The following is a 26,366-nucleotide window of genomic DNA, read 5'->3' on the forward strand; positions in this document are numbered from 1 at the left end:
CAAACAATAAGGATTAGTTTTCTATCTAAATGACTTACATAATTTATGTTGATTACGAAACGAATTTTTTCCTCTAAAATTAAATAAAAAGCTAGTTTTTGAAATAGCATCTTGACTTGGAATAAAAAAATAAGGTAGGTTGGCTTAGGAAGAGTGCAGTTTGAGTTAAAGGCTAGGGTTACAATCTCCATTCTGTCTCGCAAGTCGCTCACTGTTCCTTTGACCTCTTCAATAATTTGTAACTGCGAAAATGCAATTTTGCATTCTGGTACGTTTTCCAAGTATTCTTGCGTGGTTAAATTCAGCTAACAGACAAGCAAAGCTATATCAACTTGAACAGGAGTTCAAATAAACTTTTGTTGCGATGAGTTTATTAAGCTGTTACTCCTGAAGAATAGTCACTGTTAATTTTTGTTTTAACTTCATTGTACCATGTAGTAACGAATATTAGTTTTTAACATTCAGATAACGAAGTGCTCATAATTGTAACAGCCGATCGGCCAACAGATATTTAACTATGGGCCATTGACAAGTTCTGATACAGCTCTGAATTTCCATGTCATGCATATGCCATATAAACATATATAAACATGTAATACACAGTACCGCCACACAAAGTGAAGCATTCTAGACTTATTCATATGTGGTGTACAGATACCTCGTAACAAACAAATTAAAGCTACGTTTCGACAAGATTGGTAGTTCAGCATCAGAGAGGGCAATGAGAGAGTCTGTTAACAAAACGTGTATTATTGTAAGCAAATAGTTGTCACGAAGGGCCGCAAATGTAGGGCGAAATGAAAATACTGAAAAATGAGCACTTATTTCTTAAAGCTGACATGTGGTTGTTCGTCAGTCTGTAATGCTTCGCCACCAGGCACAGAGGATGACAGGCACGTTTAAGCAGCAAATGTTGCATGTGATGTACTGAAAACCCAGACATACGCCTTACCTGGTGTATTTGCCTGGCTCGGGAAGGGTGCCCCACGTAATGGCTGATGGGCAGCATGAAGAATGCCGCCAAGTCACGAACACCTGCGGACACATACGCGAGACACAGACATTCCCATTACGCAGAGGAATGGATTTTTTGTTTGACGGCTGCCTTCTTGACAACTGTTGAAGGAATAGAATAGGGGGTTTATGGCCAATCTTGAAAATTTCCTCAACTAGAAACAGCATGAGAACAAAATGAAAGTTAGTGGGTTACACACCATAAGGTCATGTCTACCTGAAAGATGTGGTTATGCCGCGTCAATCTGTCAATGGGTAGGCCTGAAAATGAGACCAGCAAATGACAGACTTGGCTTGCCTTTCCTGGTTTACATGCTAATTGAAACAGCATTTGGTCCTGTCTTAGCTCAGGTCTGTGCCTGCCGGGCAAAAATTTAAAAAAAATGTACGTTCACCCAGAATTCCATTCTGTTGCGCAAGAGTATTATCGAGTCAGTCCTCCGATTTTTATTCGAATTCCTGTTTTCATTCCAACTGTTATGATCACTTCGTTCCAAGTTCAATGGATTAATCTACGCGGTCTGGCCATTGCATCTTTAAATATCTGACTGCACTTCCTTGTTTGATCTCAGCCTCAAGGTATTACGCTAACGCCAATTTTGCGACATGATTACCATGGACAACAGTCACTGGAACCAGCTGTGTGCTCTAACTGAGGAGATTAAGCCAGCACAGAAGAAGTGATGAGTTAAGTTGCACGGGGCATCGCAGCAAAGCTTCAGAACAAGATGTTGTGTATGACTTCCTACACAACGGTAAGAGAGGTGGGCTGCAGCGTGGCGAGGCACCCGTCATCATAGGAAAATTGGACAGGGGTAAAAATTATTAGCAGACTTATTTAATTTTCTCTCGACCTACGAAGACTCATTACAAATAACGTAGCAAGAGAGAGAGTCCAGATATTACTATTTCAACAAGGAAGTGTCTCGCTTCTAAGCACAAATGATAATTTCGTAGCGATGAGGCTACAAGTGTAAGTTGGTAGTTACGCTGCCGCCGGCCGCGGTACAGAGGCACTGGACGTGTGGCTCAGCAGGCGCGCGCCATTGGGTCCGCCAGATCCCACTCGACTGCTATCGGCGTTTAACGAAAACTTGCAACTCCGGAGCCAACTGCGCGACGCCTATAGGGTGGTACTGATACATGTAACCTCACAAGATGGAAGCTGATGGATATCAACTCGCTACCACCCACACATCGAGGACTGATCGACATATTATGTCGACCATGCATCTGCTACAGATTATGTTCAATGGTAAAACGAAATACCTCTCTCCTCTTCCTACTTTTGCCCAATTAGTGAGTCCAGTCTAAGAAAAGCCAAGTCGTTCAAAAATGGTTCAAATGGCTCTGAGCACTATGGGACTTAACATCTATGGTCATCAGTCCCCTAGAACTTAGAACTACTTAAACCTAACTAACCTAAGGACATCACACAACACCAAGTCATCACGAGGCAGAGAAAATCCCTGACCCCGCCGGGAATCGAACCCGGGTACCCTGGCGCGGGAAGCGAGAACGCTACCGCACGACCACGAGCTGCGGATCCCAAGTAGTTCCTGAGTTTTACATTTGCGTGGATGATTTTATAATAGATGTAAGTATGTCTGTATTTACATCCTATACTTAATTCGTTTAATTACAATTTGGCAGCCAGAGTTTGCCATCTCATTTCTCTTTCCTTATGTTCTTTCTGCATTTACTACATTTCGGCGCTGACTGTGGGGCATCTCGTTTATTTTGGTTTGCCATTTCATTAAAAGCTATTTTGGTCACAACTCAAAACATTATATCCATTTAAAAACAATTCTGTTAAGCACAAGAGAATAAACATTCCATAGCGACATTTTTGTCCATTTGCAAAGTTGAGAAAATATTACTAGTATGGTTAAGAGTCATTTACTCTATTTACGAAAAAAACTCGTAGAAATGTGAGTTTACCACAGTTAAGACTACAGTAAAAACTGTTATGAAGGGCGGAATTTCCGTAACCTGCACATAAACACATAATTAGAATTGTTATTATACTATTACAAAATTAAATGTGTAAGTATCGTATACTGAATGGATCGTTAGGTTATCCTTACTTTAAGGCTATCAACGACTATTTTAATATATCATGAATCAAAAATTCAGATACATGAACCAGCTAATAAATTATGGGATGTGGCTTGATCTACAACTCTTTGGCACACTTGCACAAACAGAGGATTATGAAGTAGGAGAAGCATTATTTTAAGAACGTACCTTTTTAGGGCTTGCAATGAACTGTAGTTCTACACAATTTCTTACAGTGAATGTATGACATCCAGTAACCTTTGCTAATTATCGACCAGGGAACTGTAATACAACTGATCGTTCCATTGTAACTTAAATGAAATACTCTTAGTAATTCAACAGTGACAAAAATATAATTTAAAGCACTTTCATGAACTGTGTGTGGTATTATATAAAGCGAGCAAGGCAATGTTTATTAAGGAAAACCGCTTATAGGTTTATTACTAGTGTAGCGAGTGGACTTTTACATGCGGAGCAGTTTCGTTAATAGAACATTACATAGATTCAGTGCACAAACAGAAACATCATGTAATTGCACCGTAGTAGTGGTTACCATATTATACATTCTTTATGTTTCAAACTACTATGGATAGCCTTGACGTATAAACTATCAACTATACTGTGTTGTTCTATGCCAAGTAAAACACATATTTATTGGTATTTAGCACTTAATACTGTACACAGGGCTGTTTGAGGACCGCATTTGTGCATAATGCACGTCATGTACGTGCTGTAAGCGACTATGGAAGTCAGTCCTTCATAGACAGACCACTTTTGTAAACGCTGGGCATATTGACAATGTAGTTCAAATTACTATTTCCTTGTATCTCCTTGTGCCATGTGTATGACGGGTAGAAGACAAAGTATGCAGACTCCACGGTTTCACCGGTACAGCGGTGAGATGTCAGTTGCTCCACTTGTGGCCCACGGAACTGCAATCTACGATAGCATACGCAGTACATAAACTCATTCATTGATGATATATTCTGTAATGGAGTGAAAAGTAAACAGATTTAACTAACTTGAAATGCGACTAGTGCTTTAGCATTTCCATTTTCATTCTATTTCAGCATGATTTAGTAATTAGAGGGTGATAAGGGAGTGGAATCCAATAGCAAAGCTTTATAAAAATGTGTCGGATCACAGTGACACTTAATATTGAGTTCTTTCGCCCTTCTTTTACTTTTATTTAACGCGGTGCTGGACTCTCATGGTTTCCGGATGATTTTTGTGTGCTTGGGAAAGTAATATTTATTTATGTACATCTGGTCCTGATCATTTACTTTTCTTCTAATATACACCATAACATTTACGCAGTAACACTTTATAACTGACTGCTTTATTTGTTTATCTTCATTTTAATCAGTTCTCTTTCAATGTAAACAGTAAGTAATGTAACATTAGCAATTTGTAAATTCTACTGTCACATACCTGTACGTAATGAAATATCTCTGATGGTGTATGTCTTTGGTATTGTTATGGTTGTAATACCGCCGCCGCGCGGGATCAGCCGAGCGGTCTCAGGCGCTGCAGTCATGGACTGTGCGGCTGGTCCCGGCGGAGGTTCGAGTCCTCCCTCGGGCATGGGTGTGTGTGTGTGTGTGTGTGTGTGTGTGTGTGTGTGTGTGTTTGACCTTAGGATAACTTAGGTTAAGTAGTGTGTCTGCTTAGGGACTGATGACCTTAGCAGTTAAGTCCCATAAGATTTCATACACCTTGAACGTTTTTTTGTAATACCGCCATCTTTGTATGTGATGAAACTTGTTAGTGTGTGAGTGGTGCTTTACATTATGTGCATATGCATACACAAAAAAGTACATTCTACAATTTTCGCTGCTGCAAGATGACGAGCAACCTGCACGGGTACATACGTTGTCCGACATTTTGTTTTGGTTGTAGGGCATCACCAGCCCAAGGAAATATCGTCAGGTGGGGGTAACAAAAGGCGAAATCTAATATAAAACTGAACTAGCTGTCTGAAGATGAACTTGTCGGTTCGAGAACGGTAACGGTGCTCTTTAAATAAACACTGTTGTAAAAAGTGGTTGGTTGCTGTGATCTTTTGTGTAAGAGTCAACCTATATTTTGTTTACAGCCACGGATTCAAAATTTCAGTTTTTGACAAAATAGGAAATATGCAGTACCTACGCAAATTTAATGTGCATCGAATGCAATGTGGCGCACTTTAAAAATTGAAATAAAAAAATATTCTATTTTACGTCATCAGTGAGATGACAACGAAATACACGACGACAAAGCATTGATCGTAGATTGTTTTTGGTTTGGGGCTAACAAGATTCGAGAGTAAAACTCAGATTACCAGTAGCATCACAGGGGTACCTTTTTTTGGTTTCAGTAATGCTGCAAATCGATTAGATAGACGAAACGTCAGGGGAGAGATTTATACATCGACTCGGCCTATCAGCCTGGAAGTTTTAAGTGAAGACGATGCCGGCCGTGAATGCCTACACTGCATGATCGATTAGAGTGTGCTTGAAGAATTAGTAGAGCTTTCCACATTCTAGACAATGTCTGTGAATAATTACGCTTTATTGAATAAATTACCGTGTTCAAATGGCTCTGAGCACTATGGGACTTAACATCTGAGGTCATCAGTCCCCTAGACTTAGAACTACTTAAACCTAACTAACCTAAGGACATCACACACATCCATGCCCGAGGCAGGATTCGAAACTGCGACCGTAGCTGTCACGCGGTTCCGGACTGAAGCACCTAGAACCACTCGGCCACCAGGGCCGGCAAATTACCGTGTTAACTGATAAGATTGTTTCTGTTGAGCGTCTACCATTCATATTAAATAATCTATAGTTAGTGCCTCTAATAGGTTGCTTTGTCTATTAGAAATGTGTGTTCTAATCTGCAGCTTACAGCTGAAAGGCGAGTCCTGCTCTTAGTCTTCTGGGTCAAGGTAACATTACACACGTACGGAGTTTCACAAAATTACCTCAATGGAAACCAGTTTTCAGCTAGTTTGGATAACTGTCTATTTTCCCCGAGAAAAGTCTGCTACTGGGGCAACATTCTCTGTTACGTACAAGCGACACGTAGATAGCTACATTACCTCATTTCCTTCCAAATAAGTCCCTAGACTGGTGTTCAGACAAATTACGCCCTTCACTAAATTGAAGCTAAAATTTCTCTAACATATCACTTACAAAGAAGCGCTTAGAAATAGGCTTGTTCCTAAATACAAATATAAAATCGGAAAAAAATTACTTGTGCATGCATAGTTTACTATAAAGTGCTGCTTATTGTAGACAATATTACACTTTACACTACACAATGTTTTTATGTAGCTATAAAGTTTTTGTCGTTGGGTTTATTTTTTATATTTCTTTCCTTTGCTTTTGCTGGTCGTTTATGTCTTTCTCATATGTTGTTTTACTCCCAAAGTCGCAGAACTCCATCCTTGCGCCTATTATATAGTCCCCAGTTATGATCTTTTCACTAATTTCACTTTTGCTGCTCCTCAATAATTCCGTCATTCTGGGGTTTATTCTCACTCAACATTCTGTACTGAGTGAAGGGTGGGGGTGGGGGTGGCGGGGGGGGGAAGGGGTTTACGGCTTCTTTCTACCGGAACCAGCATTTGATTTAAAAGCGTTTGATTTAAAACCTCTCCATGCCGTGTCCATGATACATCACCACCGTTAACGATCCTTAGTCTAAGAAAATGCCCAACAGCAGGCAATCATTCAGCAGTCTAACGTGAAGTTACCCTGAGAGCGACAGTGAGCAGCTGCGGGTATCAGAGCCCTGTCGGGCGCGAATGAACTTGCTCCGACACGGCACGCGAGAGCAGAGCAAACAGAGTAGGTAGAGGGGTCGAGCACGTGACACGGTAGGATGATGGCCAGAGAGGGGAGAGAAGAGGGCGCGGGGAAGCCCCTCGCAGCGGAAGCCGGCGTTTAATTGCTTTCGCGCCGGCGCAGGCAGCTTCCGCCCGTGGAGGGCTACGCCGCGGCCGCGGGCGCTGCCGGGGGCCAGTAATTCCGCGCTGATCAGTATTAATGAATGTAAAACACTTCCGAGCGGCTGCTGGCTCTCGCAGCGGCGGGTCGGTGCTGTGCGTCAGCGGCGCCCGCAAAACACAACATTCCACTCGTGCTGGCTGCCGCTGCGCCTCCCATCCCTATTGAGCGCGCTCTAATCGACAACGGTCATATTGCTCGACAAAATGTTTCCAAAAGCACTCTTGTGTAACAGCTTTCTCTCACTCTCTGACTGACAACAAAAGCCAAATATCACTTAACTGTATCGCACTCTATAGTTCGAAGCGTTCGTTTTAACCGACTCCTCCTGTAAAGGCACGAATCACGTATAGACCTTGGAGGCGTTCTGACCAAAACGAACGTGTTTCCGATACTTGCTACTGAGCACTATCGTTAGCAACAAACTATATCGGTGAAATTTTGTATTGAATTTCGTAGAGTCACTAAAATAAAGACAGTTTACGAGAGTCCTGGCCTTACGAAGCAAATATCGTACTGCTCCGTGACACATTGGGCCTAGTCCTACAGGGAGACCCCATGAACGCAGTGTATACAGAACTTCCGTGCTTGAGGACCCGCTACTAACTCCGTAATAGGAAACAAGCAATAATCAAAAATAATCTTTCCATAGCTAGGGGGCAAGGTCATATAACACTGTTTCCACTGAAGTTCCAACATTTGACTGAACTGACTGTTGTGAAATTTCAGCTTTTGGTCTTTTACCAGTACCACTGTGTTAAGCCTGATCACTCTTCTGCAAACGAAGGCATCCTCGAAATATATTAAACTTGGTTATATAATGCCATAGCATGTAAATTTTGTGAATATGTTCTAATTTATATACTCTGACACCTGCATTATATAACCAAGTTTAATATATTTCGAGGATGACTTCGTTTGCAGAATACTGATCATGCACAGCAATCTGATACTTGAAAATGGTGAAAGGACGAAATCAGGACTGTGTAACAGATAAATAATCTATACACTCAAAATACGGAACTTTCGTCCGAACAGTAATTAAAGAAGTGGTCATAACGACTAATTTAAGGTGCTGGGTTGGAATAGTACTCTGCTAACAGAAGATCAAGGGCCCACGGTCATCGATTTAGGCATGAAAAGAAAAAACCAAAAAAAAAAAAAAACTGGTAGCCACAAGCGCCACATATGCTTGAAATAAGAAGGTAGATTGATCTTTCTAACATAAGAAGTCATACAGCATTAATAATGAATAACACAACATTTATAGGGGAAATGTGAAAAAAAGATCGAGGTGGTTATGGTTAAGGAAACAGGCACAATTATGGTTCAAATGGCTGAGCACTATGGGACTTAACTTCTGAGGTCATCAGTCCCCTAGAACTTGGAACTACTTAAACCTAACTAACCTAAGGACATCACACACATCCATGCCCCAGGCAGGATTCGAACCTGCGACCGAAGCGGTCGCGCGGTTCCAGACTGTAGCGCCTAGAACCGCTGGGCCACCCGGGCCGGCGGCACAATTATCTTCCAACTGCACCCCTTAAGTTCTGTGGTCAGCGCAAACTCGGGTTACTGTTAATCTAACCCTCCAACCTCTCTTGCTTGACCCTAAACTTCGCATTGCACGTTGCTCTTACCTCTGCGGCAGACGACACGATGACGATGAAAGTCACGTCCTCGTTTCGTTCGCCAGTAGTGTATGCACATAGGCTACTAGCCCAGTGTTCTTCACAAGTCATCAGCGCTGATACCGAAGTTCGCTCCACCGCTCAATTCAGGACGAAAGAACTCAATCACAAACCTCTGTCACGAACCAAAACTGAATGATTCTAGCACCGGATTCCCAAATCGGAGAGGGCAAATTTCTCTCTCCGCGGCACGTCACCTGCTCTTGGGGCAATGCCCTCACGATCAGACCGCAAGAAACGCAGCTCCCATTCAAAGAAACCGACGTTGATAATCAACTCCCACCAGCTTAGTCATCACAGGAGCTCCCCACCTGAAGCACATGCGTCCATCAAAACTCAACCCTCCAGCTTCACACGCAGGTGCAAAGTGCCTTCCCCAACTGGAATGCAAGTCAAAAGACAAACATGAAACGTAAAGTACCCAGTGCTTTCACGACACTGTGGAGAAGATATTACCTGTCTTGAAACGCTTTGCCGTCACATTCCTAAGGATAACACTTTATTGAGTAGCGTCTTCTGACAAACCTTCGGCCGGCGGAGTGCCGCTGAAGGCTTATTTATGTCACCCACAGGGTCGACATGCAATGTTCGCCGCTCCTTCATAAGAAAAAGGCGTTCAGTGGCGAGTTACAGAACACGGGCAGTGCGCCATCCCTGGCGTCTCCAGACGCCTTTACTGTGAACTCCACCTCCCCCCCCCCTCCCACCTTCCACCAAGTGTCCCAGCTGACCGATACCTTATCTCACTCCCTCAGTCCGGCCATTTTCTAACCAAGAAGACCGCCATAACTTCCTCTACCTCTCCGCCAACGCGGACACTGATCCTCTGGCGAAAATCAGTCTGCCTGTCTTGAAAGTCGGATGTAAGATGAACTTCAAAAAAAAAAAAAAAAAAAAAAAAGCAAAACTAGGATAATGTAATGTAGTCGAATTAAATTAGGCGATTCTGAGGGAATTAGATAGGAAATGAGACACTTAAAGTAATAAATGAGTTTTCCAGTTTGGGAAGGAAAGTAACTGATGATGGTAGAAGTAGGTAGAATATAAAATGTAGACTGGCAATGGCAAGAAAAGCATTCCTGTAGAAGAGAAATTTGTTAATATCGAGTATAAATGTGTCAGGAAGTCCTTTCGGAAAGTATTTGTACGGAGTGCAGCCAGTTATGAAAGTGAAACATGGATGATAAACAGTTTGGACACGAAGCTAATACAGAAGAATGCTGAAGATTAGATGGGTAACTAATGAGGAGGTACTGAATAGAATTTGGGAGAATAGAAACTTATGGTACAACATGGGTAAAAGAAGGTAGCGGTTGGTAAGACACATTCTGAGGCATTAAGGGATCACAAATTTAGTGCTGGAGAGAAGCTAAGGGAAAAGGGGGGGGGGGGGGGGAACGTAGAGAGAGACCAAGACATGAATACAGTAAGCTGATTCAGAAGGATATAGCTTGCAGTAGCTACTCGGAGATGAGGAGGCTTGCACAGGATAGAGTAGCATAGAGACCTGCATCAAACCAGTCTGGACTAAAAGCCAGAACAACAGGATTATTTTCTGTCTTTCGTAAATGTATAGTCATGTAAAATCACGTGGACCATAGAAGGGAACTTGTACCTAACACACGATACTTTGTATCCGGTCTCTATGGAATATATAAAAGCTTACCCATTGCTCGCATGATTTTCTACTCTTAAAAAGTTGTTTTTCCCTCCTACATTCTTTATTGAAGTCCTCACATGTGCTCACGTACGAATATCATTCACTAGAGAATCACATTCGGTTTCCTTATAGATCCTACGTATCCCGTTCTACACGAGTGCTGCTACAATGGAGTTTCAAAGCATATGTTTTCAGTAAGGAAGACGTCGATATTTAGCTACTATTCGACCTCATTTCAGCTTATTTGGTGGTGTACGATACAGAGCCGAAGTATATATACGTTACACGAATCATTCTTACAACACTAATAGATAAGAAATATATGAAGGTAGGAAGATCATTATTTAAGATCCCGTCGATAACGAGCTCATTAGCGACGGAGCACAAGCTCGGATGGGACCATGCAGGCATTTGCCTTAAGTGATTTAGGGAATCATGGAAAACCTCCATGTAGTGTGCCCTTATAGCGTAAACTGTGCGCTGGCTTTAGAGACAGAGGTAAGAAATCCTTATCGAAACTGTGCTGCAGATTATCGCCCATGGGCTGACAGGTAGACCAGCCTGTGTGGCTTTTGAGCATTACCCCACGCTCTTTAGGTAATGGCCGGACTGGTCCCCAAATTTCACCTCAAAGCATTCAACATAAAAACAGGACAAAGTTATTACGATTCGCAGACACACCGTACACGAAACTTCGTTCTCTTAGGTTTCCTTGACGTCAGTTGTGTTAGGAAGAGCATGCACCCACGGATTTATATTATAAACTAAATATTTGCCAAATCCTAACAAAGCCGACCTCAAACTAGACTGCACAAACGATAGAGAAAAGGAAAAATTTTCTCGCTATGTAGCGATTGCCTAGCAAAGCTACTGTCAAACCGAGTGTTGATTTTTATATGACAGTGGTTTACTAGGCATGGTCTTTTTGGAAGCGGTACACTGTGGCCTGCCTCCGACTTTTTAACTTACTTACGTAAACGGTTATAGCGGCTCTACAGTTTAACGTGGGCTCCCTACAACGGTGCAACTAGGCATTTGTCACGTTAAAAATGTTTGCGTGGTTGAAAGAAGGGATAACAGAGGTGAAAAACCCTAAGACCAACCAGGGGAAGAACCTGATACTGAGGTTCGTTTTGTTATCGAAATCTTGACCTGTTCTAGTGGTTGTGTATATGTTTTATGACTAACAATTTCCATTTTACGCAACAGAAAACTAAATTACATATCCATCTAATATACAGCTTTTCTTGTAACTGCTTCCATTTTGGCAAATTGTTTTATGCTGTGTGTACATCTGTATTTTGTATTGATACAGTTTTCCCGTGGAGATGGTTCAACGACTGAAATCGGTAGAAAATAATAAGTTTGACCAGCTAACGGTCAACATGAAGCTCTTCAAATTCATGACAATTCGAGTGAGCTCATTAAAGTATCGTTAAGCATTTTTGGCAAGTAGTTTACGGTTGAGTTAAAGTGTTACAAACTGAGTGTGCAATTACTTCCCGCATGCAATAAGAATATATGATGTTCGCAGCAGCCTTTATACTGAACACGAAAGAATATTAGCCTGAAAGGACACAGATATAGTATTATTTTAAGACCCATCGGCTAGATAGTTCGTAAAATTAGATAAAGATTCGCTTGTAGAAAAGTATTACAATAAAGTAGTTAAAAGCTCTATAATTATCTTTTTTCACCCAAGGTGTAACTATTTATAGTCGAAAAGCGCGCTAAACCCGCTGGGCAGAACAGGGGATTAGGATTATAGAAAGGGCCAAATAAGGTTGGGTTCAGTTTCACCTTAAAATTTTAATTTATTATAATTTAATAACACATTTACAACCAAAGCAGCACGTAGCCGAAATTTTACAACTATGAGTTTGAAACTCATAATCTTTCACGGCTGAAGCCCTCCAAACAAGAAATTTTAAAATCAACAAAATAAATGTTAACAGGCGTGTGCGCCTCGTCCGGTAGCACGACCGACCGACGATCCACCAAGACCGTGGTCCGGCTCAAGTGATGCGTGGCGGCAGTGGTCGGGCGAGCCACGTCGATGCAGACCTCACTGCTGCTCCAACCCGACTGCACTAGTGCCGCATTGCAACTGCCCGACTGGCAGGTCCGTACTGAGCTCCAGACGCGTTCCAACTGACTGGCAGACCCGAACTGGCTTACGACAGAGTTTTTTTTTCTTTATTGAATTTCAATTCCCCCCGAAGGGGGCGGGCCGGCAGCAGCTTAGTATGCCGCTCTTCAGCCGACAGATTTTGTGACAAAGATCAAGAGTACAAATAATAAAAAACAGGCGATAAAACCGGAGACTTAGAGAGTAACAAGGCGAAAAGAAATCGTGGAACTTAAAACAACAACAGAGGGATGAAGATGCTAAGAAAAATACATACGAAGCAGACAGGGAAAACAATAGACAAGTAAAAAACACGGCGACAGTCTGGATTCTGTTCGCAAAAGACATAAAATTCACACCGAGCGACAGCATGGTTTCTGTTCGCAACACGAGAAAGACAAACAACACTGAATAGTCACTGGAACACTGCACTAAAAAGTCGGCAAATGTGACACCACAGTGGAGAGCAGGTGGGGGGAGACGGGACAGAAGATGGGAAAACAAAAAAGGGGGGAAAGGAGAGTAAAAGCAAAGGGGGGAATTACGACAGACAACGACCGGGAAGTAATAGCAGTCGAGCAAAGATACTACGAGAGAGGATATATCGATACGCGCTGCTAGCGCCGTTCACGGTCAGGTAAACCGGCAACTCAGTGACAGTAGTAATTTAAATTAACGTAGCGAGGTGGAAGTACGTTAAAAACAGGGTGTAAAATACATGATGGCGTGAACACGTGCCACGTACGGCTCAACAGTCAAAGAAAAAAATATTAAAACGATAGGATTTTCTGTTTTCGTGTAATACTTGCAACCAACTTTAGGATTAAAATTATTAGACATTTACAGTGGGAATATTATCTCTAAAATCATGAAGCTATCACATAACTGAAATCCATTAACATAAAACAGAGTGAACATTATTCTCGAAGTGCACCATCACATAGTCAAAGACTATTCTTTGGGCCCTGGTCTGCATAGTCATAGGCTAAGAAGTATGTAATTTTAAGAGCGTCAAAGGTAGACAGACAGTTACTAGATTAGCACAAATGCAGCTTAACAGCATTTATCCAAAAATAAGTGTACAGATCGTGAAAACTAGCCAGCCTAAGTTCTTGGACGTATACAAAATATAAAAAAAATTACAGCTGCTCTTAGCCGAACTACGTATTAGCTAAAAGCAAATTTCTTCTGTCGTCTGGATGTTAATATCATATTATTGGTAATCAATTTGTAGATGAGTTAAAACCACTTATACTGGGAGCGTGTAGCTACTTTCTAGTCATTTTAACTACTTCTAGACGTTTTCACAGATGAACATTCACCTAATTTCATGCTCTGACTGTGTAGTCGATGGGGCATGAAATAACACTATGTGATATCTCATTGTCCTTTCGGACTAATAATCAGTCGTGATAAGAATAGAGGTTCCTTGTCAACACCGTAAATATGACTGCTTTTATAAAGTGGTTACAAATGGCTGGTTCAAATGGCTCTGAGCACTATGGGACTCAACTGCTGAGGTCATTAGTCCCCTAGAACTTAGAACTAGTTAAACCTAACTAACCTAAGGACATCACAAACATCCATGCCCGAGGCAGGATTCGAACCTGCGACCGTAGCGGTCCTGCGGTTCCAGACTGCAGCGCCTTTAACCGCACGGCCACTTCGGCCGGCAAAGTGGTTACATACTACCACTATACCTGGTTTTAATTCAACTGTAAACTGGTTACGTATAATGTGTAATGACTACTATTCCAATGGCAGACAATATTATTGATTTAGTAGTTGATCTTGTCTACGAATTACTGTAGTTACATGTTTATTCTGATTGAAGGATGGTAGTCTTCTGAAAATTTTCGAAAAATAGAGTTTATTTATTTAAAATGTTCTCTGGTACCTCTTATTTATTCTAGCGTTCATCTTAAATTCGCCAGAAACTCCGTTACTGAGTTGCAAGGCTATTTGTTAAAAAGTTTCTCCGAAAATCATTCACAGCGGGAAGAAAACCGTCGACATACAATCTCAACGGCGGCCTAACAGGCATTATGGATATAACGGATGTCCTCGATCTTGTGAACGGACCAGCCTGGTACAAGATCTGCACAAAAGCGGCCGGAAAGCGTATCGAGCGAACAGAGCAGCGGATGACATAAGATGCCAAAGAGACCCGCAGGACCATCATGGCTTCGAAGAAGATGGACATCTTTTGGATCTTGAAGGGTTACTGTAGATCCAGCGATCAGTTATTACACCCAAGTTTAACTTCAATACAAAGAACGTGACCGAAAACTTTAAACGCGTTTCACTCGACACCGTATTTTTCAGATTGACGGGAAACATAACTTCATAACGGCACATGCATTTTCATCGGAATTTGATGCTGGCGTTCCAAACTGAACTCTCTTTCAGCGTACGTATCCTTTTTGCGGTATTTTCAAAAGTCTACTTTCGGTGTACGCTTTTGTCTCGCTTTTGTGGCTGAAGAAAATGACATTTGTTTCAGAACGTCTTCATTTTGTGACAATTTAACATAATTCAATTATCGTTATTATGCTGGCAGAGAATGTGTTGAAATTATTTTGTTACATGTCTAGTACGAGGGCTTTGGAAATTCCAGTGTTCCGGCAACAAGGAGTCCTACCACCTGTTGCAGAGGTGACAGGGAGCGTCCGATGTGGATGCAAAAATTATTTCTTGAAAACCAAAACTGTATGGAATAAAACCATATAATCAGTGTCAGAATTATTTTTTAATTTACTGGAAAAAATTATGGAATTGACCTATTTTTATTGAGTTTAAAGGCAAATACCTCCTTGAGAACTTTACTTTGATCTTATGAGCGGTAGGCTTGACAACTTGTTACATATGATTTACGAGAAACGCTGTTGTGTGATGTAATTTCTGAAAAAATTTTCCTTGTGCGCAGGTGCATCCGAAGATGGGACCAGATCTCCCTAAATAGATTACATAGTAAAGAAGTTATAAAACCAACACTGCAGCTAGAGACATTTTATTTATGATTGCTCAGTGATTATGATTTATTTTTCGTTTATTTTCCACCAGAGATATAGAGTGTTATGCCACGTATTAAAAATCTCAATTCATATTATAAAAACGGAAAGTGTGTCTACCGTGGCTAGAGTGACACTGCATACAATATTAGCGGAATTTGTTGCATTCATTATGAGACACTTAGTAACAGTTAACTCATGAGTGCCACAGGAGAGTGGTACAACTTCACACTTCCTATTGCGGTATTTACTGTCGACCAGGCTCTAGTTTTTCATTAAACGAAATATGACTAACATAAATCTTTTGCTTGTGTACTGTACTATATGTCCTCCGGGAGTACTGCTTACCACTGCAAAGTTTCTGTATCACTGTAACCTCGAGACGAGACAATATATTTATCTCATTACGTTTTTTACTATTTCATTACAACTCTCTCATACAGTAATGTGTAAAACGTGAACACTAGTCACAGATTTGGGCTCAGCCTGTTCCGAGCGGTCGACCGCTGCCTGTGAGACAGTACGGGGTGCTATCTGTGGTCGTGGAGGACACGACAAATATATAGCCAATGCTTTCAGCCTTTGTTGCCTGTGAATGAATCCTGAGGAGTGCGCTGCTTTTTCAATCAAGCAGCTCCTCGTTCCACATGTAGCCGTAAATAGGAATACAGAGAGTTGAACCAGACGCGAATCAAAGAATTTCATGTGCCATATTCGCACGTCTACATGCAGCTCATACGCGTTGTGCTGGCGCCGAGGCGAGTGACATATTTCCCACCTGAGAAACGCAATACACGGTTCAAATACAAGACTATGAAGGATTTACCTGACTGGCAGGCAGAAAACGTTGTAACCATAGGCGTCCAACAACGTAATGAGGGAAAACGTTAGATTTACGCAGTCCGTGCTTTCCTATTCGCAAACAACCGATAACAGAAGAACCAGCTGTAGAAATCCTAAGTTAAACAAATGAAACCACACAAAAATACGAGATCTTACCAAAATCCCTAGCTCCATTCAGCTAATACTCTTCCATAATCGTACAGTATTAGGATTCTGCAAACTTTAAGGCTGAAATCGACATTTTGCCCGGTACCATTTTTCTAAATTCATTTAAGACTTACATGGAATGATATAAGACCTTCGAGAGCGACAAAGTAAGATGTGCAATATGCAATCCAGCAGAAAATTATCAAACCCCGTATTCTTCACCTGAGGAAGTGACAATTAACTACGCCGTAGCCACCGTTGCTGGGGATGAGGTAAGATACGGCGCATTTTGCGCACGAAACAGTATGGTGATATTAACCGATTTCATAAGTGTGCTAAAGGGCCTTAAGAACCGAAATGGAACAGAAGTGGTTCTCCTATAATTGACCGAGCAGGATGGCACAGTGATTAGCACACAGATAAGCAAGCACAGTGTGTGCATGATTTGTGGATATTTGAATGATGCTGTTTTCTTTTTATAACTGTGATGAATGGCAGTTTGGCGATGTCCAAATGCCAATAAAGGGAAAAACTGGAATAACTGTACAACTGATAGACATCCTCCAAATCAGCGTACAAATTGATGGACGCATGAGAGCTTATAGTCTCCTATAGCTTGAACGATTCAGTACAATTTTCACAGTGTTAGAATCAGATCGATAGAATCATCAGATCTGAAAAGAAACTGTGTAACTAAACCGTGTTCGTTACAAATAAACCAGCAGCGGGCGTTACAGCAACAAGAGCCGCGCCGCATCGCGGTAAATAGTGTTCACCGCTGCATCAGGGCACGTGTGAGCCAAATATTCGAAACGCTGGCTGGGCGCCGTGTTTGCCATGCAAATGCAACGGCACAAAAGCCGATCACACGTGCTGCATTCCGGCGGACGAATGGCGACCATCAGTCATCACACCATGCAACTCCCAAATATTTGCTCCCTTTATCAGAGGACAAAAAAAAGGGGATCAACTTTTCCGCCGACACATACCTCGCACGTTCACAGGGCTATGTGAGACTGCAATCAGATCGCCATTAACAATAATGACAACAAACTGTCGAAAAGGCGGTAAGTGCCAGCACTTCAGCTTACACAACCTCGCGGCGCATGCGCACGATTGTCGACCTACCAGGAAAGTATTCTGCTCCCTACTATTGGAGACTTTTGAACAAACTAAACGATTTCTGTCCCTAATGCGAATATTCAACACCCCCGTAGACAAAAAAATGGTTCAAATGGCTCTGAGCACTGTGGGACTTAACTTCTGACGTCATCAGTCCCCTAGATCTTAGAACTACTTAAACCTAACTAACCAAAGGACACCAAACACATTCATGCCCGAGGCAGGATTCGAACCTGCGACCGCAGCGGTCTCGCAGTTCCAGACTGTAGCACCTAGAACCGCACGGCCACGCCGGCCAGCCCCCCGTAGACACTCTTTATTTATACTTCAGAAGTGGCCCCCTCCGCAACCAGTTTAGCAACGCTGCCTGCGGTGCGGAAGTACCGGGACTCAAAACTACTCGGATTGTTTCTTTCGTAGGGATGCACTGAGCCTCGTGAGACCAAGTAAGGAGCTGCCTGAATAAAGAAGCGGCGGCATCGCCCGGATTCATCTGCTGGCAATAATGACTGGGAAGACTGACGACATCCTGAGCACATGTCCCACGATCACAGATGGCTGCTCATACAATCTCGGAGGCAGCGGTCGGCCTGGCGGAACTGGCATAACGCCTTACTCGTGACTGGTGTTTGAATTAAACACTAGATGTTCTATCCGGTAGACCATCGCAGCATGTACAGGGGGTAGGCAAAATAATGTGAACATCTGTATTTAGTTGGTAATGGTTTATTAATAAGGTGTAGGACCCCCACTTGACCGTAATACAGCTGCGATTCGTCTTGGAATACTGGCGTTTAATGAGTGTATAGTCGCCAAGGGAGCCTCATACCACGATTGTAGTGTCCTGGCTCTGTGAACTGTTGCCTTATAATCCTGAAAGTGATGTCATTGTTAGGGGAACAACATTTGAATCATGGGATGCAGCCGGCCGGAGTGGCCAAGCGGTTCTAGGCGCTACAGTCTGGAACCGCGGGACCGCAACGGTCGCAGGTTCGAGTCCTGCCTCGGGCATGGATGTGTGTGATGTCCTTAGGTTAGTTAGGTTTAAGTAGTTCTAAGTTCTACGGGACTGATGACCTCAGCAGTTAAGTCCCATAGTGCTCAGAGCCATTTGAACCATGGGATGCACCTGATCATCTAAAATGCTCACACAATCGTTGGATGTAACACGGCCTTCGGGAGTAATGATGACACCAGAAGATGACTAGGATATGGCCGCCCACACCATCATAACATTTTCACCTCCATGCTTAAGCTTCTGAATGAAGCAGTCAGGATTGCAGGCTTCTTTTGATGCTCGCCAGATGTAAACCCAGCCTGATACTGGACGTAACGAAAACGTTGACTCGTCGGACAATATGACGTGATTCCAATGATCAGGCGTCCAGGATTTATGCTCTTGACACCATGTTTTGCGTTGGTTTTCGTCACTAATGGATTCGGTTTAGCTGCTCGTCCATGAATATTCGCTTTGTGGTGTACTTGGCGGACAGTGTCGATAGATATGAGGTCTCGAAAATAGTTATTGAGCTCTGCAACAACTTTAGCGGCCGTAGTTTTGTGTTGTTCTGACACAATTTGTGTTAGCATATAAAAATCCCTGTCATTAACTTTGAATTGCTCCCACTATTACGTTACATGACGATGTTTTTCCTTGTTTCGTGTAAGCTGTCATAACTGTTGAAACTGTTGCTCTTGAAACACTTAGTAAGTTGGCTGTCTTGGTCACTGATTCTCCAGCTAATCGGGCCCCCACAATTTTCTCTCGTCGGAACTCTGTTAGATATTTCATTGCACGTCGACCTCGGGCTCTGAGTGCAAATACGAAGTGTGGACTACTTGTAAACAACCTGCACTGATGCCTAGTCCGTACTGAACACGCACAGTCCAGCGCCACAAGTGCTTTACGTGCGTAGTTGATCATCAAACGCAACCATTCCATTACTACCACGAAATTAGAATTATATTAATACCTTCAACTGCTGACGGGCGTTGATATATATATCAACGGGGACAGGTGAAAATGTGTGCCGCGACCGGGACTCGAACCTGGGATCTTCTGCTTACATGATGGGCGCTCTATCCATCTGAGCCACCGAGGGCACAGAGGATAGTGCGACTACAGGCGCTATCTAGTGCACGCCTTCCGCGAGGCCCACATTATCACCTTGTATGTCCACACACTACATTCGTAGTGCCCCACCCAACATACTCAGTACTCGTGGAAGACATTTTACGAAGTCCCGTAAGAGTTCGGGTAATATGTGTGCATCCGCACACAAGAAGTAGGTCATGGCCGGTATTGCCAGAACTATATACTTATATGGATATGGTGTCTGTTCTTTCGCACATGTCTGAAAGAACAGACACCATATCCATATAAATACACATTACTACCACTGTTCACATGACCGAAAGAGCAGACACCATATCCATATAAATATACATTACTACCACTGTTCACATTATTTTGCCTATTCGCCATATGAACGAATTCGAGAGTACCAGATGAAAACAAAAATTTCTTCAGGACTTCCTGGCGACTAATCAAGTCTACCATCAGGATCAGGCAGGGCTACTTCTTATTAATTAAGTCAGTGTTCCTGAGTTCAAATGGCTCTGAGCACTATGGGACTTAACATCTATGGTCATCAGTCCCCTAGAACTTAGAACTACTTAAACCTAACTCACCTAAGGACAGCACACAACACCCAGTCATCACCAGGCAGAGAAAATCCCTGACCCCGCCGGGAATCGAACCCGGGACCCCTGGCGTGGGAAGCGAGAACGCTACCGCACGACCACGAGCTGCGGACCTAGTGTTCCTGAGTTACCTACCAATAGCCGAGTATTGTAAATGTGGTCAAAGTCCGTTGCAGTGAAACACTGGTGGAGTTAGGAAGAACACACTGAAATGGCGAATTCCAGTGATAGCTGGGTGGTCCACTGAGGAACACTGACCGATGTGAACAGTCTTAGCTAAGTTCTGCGACCGGTAATGTCGCTCTTCCCCTGTATCCTTGACAATCCGGCAGCTGTGGCCGTCTGTAATACGCGCACCGGACAAAAAATTTCACTCTTCAGGAAACATCGCGCTAATATCGTGTAACCGCTTCTCTATCCAGTTCAGTGAAGCAGAGATCCCACGAGATTCTTTAGGTAAGCCATATCCAGTTGAAGCCGCGTATCGATGATACGATCACAAAGAGTAACGAAACTGACGCGATATTGTTTGCTGCGCTTTACTCCTTCTTTCATAGAAGCCCAGACATTTTCTGTGACATCAGTATTAGGTGATTTGCAAGGAGAATGGAGATGCGATAGGGTGCCTGAGTGTTCTTCAAACCGGAATGTATTTCTGCAGCACTGGAAACACGGTTCTTGTTATCCTGGAAGACGTGAGAGTTAATAGTATTGTCTTTCCTAGACTCTGCTGCCTTACCGTGGTGAAGAGTTTTGTGAACACTTCTAGCCCCAGAGAGTTCAAGCCCTTGGCAAGATCACCCGAAGCCCACGGGGCACTTGGGCAGGAGTCAGACGAAGAGCAGCCTACAACGTAGGAGGCAGCGAAGGAGGTGCTCTTAGGCGTACCAATGCCGACATTCATAGAGGAGACGACCTTGAAGAAAGACAGGGAAGATATCCTAGAGAATTGGATCAGTACGTGGCGAGTGTAACCCAGCTATCTACGAAACACAATCCCGAAACAAAAACGGTTGTGCTGGGAAACTTAAAGGCGACAGCACGACCCCCTATCTAACTTGGCTACAGATCGAAATTCTGTAACAATTTCCAGAAGAAAGCAAGCCAATGGATAACCTGAAGAAGACCTTGGTATACAATAGGAACAAATGACTTTGAAGGTCAGTATATTAAATTGGCGTCCGGAATGCAGTTTGAAGGATAAAGAAAGCAGAAAGGGAAAATGAGCTAAAGTCACAAAATATTGGCCGTTATAGCAAAAGCCCAAAATAAATCGAAAGGTTCTTCAGCAACAGGCTACATGATCTATAGTGGTGTACCCGGAAAGGATAGAATCTTGCTGGAGTTTGTGTTCTGTAGAAGAACACTTTAACGAACAAAATACACTCTAAAACCTTTAATGATTAACTCACAGCTATAGGATTAAAGATATCCGGTAGTTATGTGTCTGTAATTTGTGTATATTCTCCATAACAGGAACAGAATGATGTTCCCTGAAGAGTTCTGTGACATTTTGCACAGAATCCTGTATAAGATAAACAAAATTATTGTCTGACAAAAGCTGGATCCTTAAATGCAAGGGTGGGTAGCACCCCTGTGACGAATGGTGTTGAAGGGAATAATGTAATAACTAATAATGGATCAGACTGAAGGCGTTGTCAGTAAATAATGAGTTAAGTATAAAAAAAACACTCGCTTCTGGCATAAACAGATCCAAAAATACACGTGGTCAGCTCGAGACTCTACCACAATTATAGACTACGTAACAGCAAATAAGAAGACTTGGTCTCTAGTGCAATACACAATTCTGTGACCAAGGAGCCTCTTCAGACCATTTCTTTCTAGTCTAAAAAATAAAACTCCTTTAAAGATGGAAGGAAACTTCCCAACAGAAGCAAAATGATGATGATTCAACATTTAAACTACATTTGGTTTATTGGTTGCTATATCAGAAATTGTTTGAAACTTTCATGAGTTTAAAATCAAAAATGAATAAAATTTGCCGGGAATGGAATAATATAAAGGAAGCACTAATTAAAGAAGCAACGGAAACCCTTGGCACTATAAAGGAAAGTGATTTTGTAATGGGGCATGTGACACTGGGACGACGAAATACATAGCGGAACTGAAGATGCCCTCTTAAAAATTTAAATTCCCCGTACGAACAAAATGTAAGACTATATTATAAAAGAAAATCATTTCTAGCGAAAAGAAAAGTCGGTCAAGTTGAACATGATGCAAAAGAAAGACAAGAGAAAGCATACAAAATAATTAATCATTTGAACAAAGAAGATAACGACAGTCTAGAAATAAATCCAATATCTGAAACTAATTGGTTACACTACGAAACGCTGGACAGATGCGCAGTTGAAGCGGATAGGAGTGAAGCTTAATAAAGCTACAGGATGTAATAACTTCTAGCAAGAATGGGAAGATTCGAGAAAGTGATAAAAGCATATGATAAAATACGCAGCAAATACTAAAAAATTAAGAATATTCGATTTTACGAACAGGTGCTGCCAAAGTTGTTATGTACCTGGAGAATGGAATACATCCCAGATATCACCATTTATAAAGACGGAAATAGACGTGAACGTCCCAAATATGGAGATATTAGCCTTCTGAACGAATTTTATGAATTGTATACTCGAATTTTATCAAAACGACTATCGGCAATCGCTGAAATTATATTATCGCTGAAACTATATTTTCATAAACGGAGGCTGTATGATATGATAAGGCTGTATCTCCGCTACAACACAGCTAACAGAAATATATCGTGAATTCAGTTTACGGACTTTTCTTGTTGTCATTGATTACGAGAAACCGTTTGATAAAGTACGTCGAAACAAATTAATCACCTCATCATATAAGATCTGTGCAGGGCTTGTATACGAACAGCAAAATACAAACAAAAATTGTGGGCGGCAGACATAACACGACTGAAATAAACTAGGAAGTTAGACAAAAGCGTCCCTTTCACACCTCTTTTTAATACGTACATGAACGATTTAACGAAAGCTTCCGTACAGAGCATAAAACATTTTAAAATTAACAACATAGATGTTACTAGACATTGTTGCTGACGACCAAGTAATTGATAGTCAGAATGGGGATGACTTATAAGAAGCAGTTTTCATTTTAAGGAAAACAGTCAGACGGTGTAAAGGGCACGACTATTACGAAGACGAAATCGGTGGTGTTTCTATGACAACAGTCCACAGGAGTTAAGATCTAAATTGACAAGCAGTTCAAAGAACAAGTTAATACATGTAAAAATTTAGCGTGCTGTGTTACGGGCGAAATAATGAAATATAAAATAACTTATACTGAGTAACTGTTCCTGTGGCAGACAAGGCCCATAAAAATATTCTACTCAAGTTATATAGCGATATGAATACACGTGCAGTATTCTGTTGATGATAAAACTGAACACTTCCTAAGATGGAAGAAAAGGAAGTAGAATCATGCAAATGGTTCAAATGGCTCTGAGCACTATGGGACTTAACAGCTGTGGTCATCAGTCCCCTAGAACTTAGAACTACTTAAACCTAACTAACCTAAGGACATCACACACATCCATGCCCGAGGCAGGATTCGAACCTGCGACCGTAGCAGTCGCGCGGTTCCGGACTGAGCGCCTAGAACCGCTAGACCACCGCGGCCGGCCGAATCATGTAAAGTGAACCTCATTAGGTACTTGGCTGGTTGTGTTCAATGGATAAAAGGAGAAATGACGACACTTAGCTTAAATGAACATGCAAAACATAATTGGCACAATACAACTATATCATAGAAAGGTGGTATTTCCACGTTTTCTGTATTAACTGTTTTCGCTTACAACCGGTTTCAGCCTTCTTGACCATTCTGGATTGATTTTGTGGCTCTGCAACAGAAAAGTATGCCTTACATATTGAAATGTCAGGATTTTTAAAATGGTGTTTTGTATTCGTTTTGATTTAAAAATGCTATGTTGTTGGTTGGACTGCCTGTCAGGCTATGATGAACTTCTATGAGCAAAATACACAACAATATCAATTAAGATGGAAACAATTACTAAAACCATAAAACAATATAAACCAAGTGGCAAGAGAACTGTAGGGAAACCAGTGGAGAGATGACTGTTTTTGAAGGAGACGGAACAGATAAAAGGCCCGAACTCTCATGCAGATGATAACGTTGAAGAACAGCGTACTCATCGCGAAGACGTAGATGACGGTGCTAGGGTTGGTCACCTATATCGTTCAACGTTCTGGTTCGTCTTTTGGTGCCGTGAATGAATTGTGTCAGTCACTGTACGAAAAAAAAATCACAGAAACATATCTGACTTGAACCACACCCTCCGGTGCTGAGGGCTCAACGACTGATTAATTGCCACAATGCTTTGCATCATTTCAAAAGCGGCAAAATATCGATTCTTCGTACTACACTATACGCCTCGACTGTTATCCTGTTTCTGCGTTATTCCTCCATCGACGGGGTACAGCATTTTACGACGCTGTGAGCAACCGAGTCCAAATTCCAACTGCACCCAATTAACTTCGCGGTGTTCAGCTGGGGAAGTGTTTGTGATGGGACTGAGTTCACTACCAGCATCAAATCCTGTTGGGTCTGAAACCGATTGTCGTTGCGAAAGTGGCGGTCACCGTCGCTTACGATGTTTTTACGTCCACTGTTCTTACAGGCCGAGTTACGTGGCAGCGTGTCGTTCATAGTTCCTTGCAGTCATACTGGACTGTCCGCGATGATAGACCACCAGATTCATGGCGTGGTCATGGGTACGCTCAATGTCCCAACGTCGACCCATCTTACTCTGTTCAAGTGGTTCAAATGTCTCTAAGCTCTATGGGACTTAACATCTGAGGTCATCAGTCCACTAGAACTTAGAACTACTGAAACCTAACTAACCTAAGGGCATCACACACATCCATGCCCGAGGCAGGATTCGAACCTGCGACCACAGCAGCAGCGCGATTTTGGACTGAAGTGCCTAGAACCGCTCGGCCACATCGGCCGGCCTTACTCTGTTGCTTCCATACACCAAACTGGAGCATGCCATTACTAACGTCAGAGGTTCAGGGTCACTGGAACTTTTTGTAGAATTTCTGCTCCAGATGAGACTGCTCTGTTAAGGGGGTCAGCGATTAATATTTTACGTACTGAGCTCAGTATTCTTTTACCATGATGCATCCACTTAACACGGTAATCAGTGTTACAGATATTAACAGCTGGCAGACTATTAATGTTTCTCGTAAAATGCCCAACATAAAAAAGTTCATATTAAGGTGCGTCTTTTTCAGTATGAGCTGAACAAATTTTTTCAACGTGCTTACACTACATGATGAAAAGTATCCAGACCCCCTATGTAATGTGTAATTGACCACTATATTTACGATCCAACGAACCCGCAGCGCAGAAGATACCTCTTAGAAACATCATGTAATAAAATACTCATTGCTTCTATGGTAACTTCATAATGTGTTTATTGTGATGGAGCCATTTCCGCTAGATTGCCATCTTCATACCAGCTAAGAAAGTTACATAACGTCTTTCATCTTTTATACCGTCGATTAATCATATTTTCGAATACAAAACTTGATACTTACGTTTACATATCATCAGTGGTCGCTGACGCTCTTCACTGAATAGCAACGTGGTGTAGGTTTAGGACTTATGCTATTAGGTGTCGTGTGGTTTGCTTCTCTTGTTACAATAAGGACGATTAACAATAGAAGCAAACCATAAAACCGTTTATACTCTGGACGACATCACAGTTCAAATGCACTCTTCCACCCGCCTCAGCCCCCCCCCCCCCCTGTTCAGCACCCACTGGACGAGCCTGGGCACGAGTCGCTATATCCGTCGTACCCACCACAATGGAGAGGTAAGATTATCCGTACACTGCCGACAGAGAGGAACGCAAGCGTCGGCGCTTCCTTGCCATCGCAGTAGTCTTCGAGGGTCATCGCCCGCTACCTGCTGTCAGCCTCCTGC

The sequence above is a fragment of the Schistocerca nitens genome, chromosome 1, assembly GCF_023898315.1.
Source record: "Schistocerca nitens isolate TAMUIC-IGC-003100 chromosome 1, iqSchNite1.1, whole genome shotgun sequence".
Classification (NCBI taxonomy): Eukaryota; Metazoa; Arthropoda; class Insecta; order Orthoptera; family Acrididae; genus Schistocerca; species Schistocerca nitens.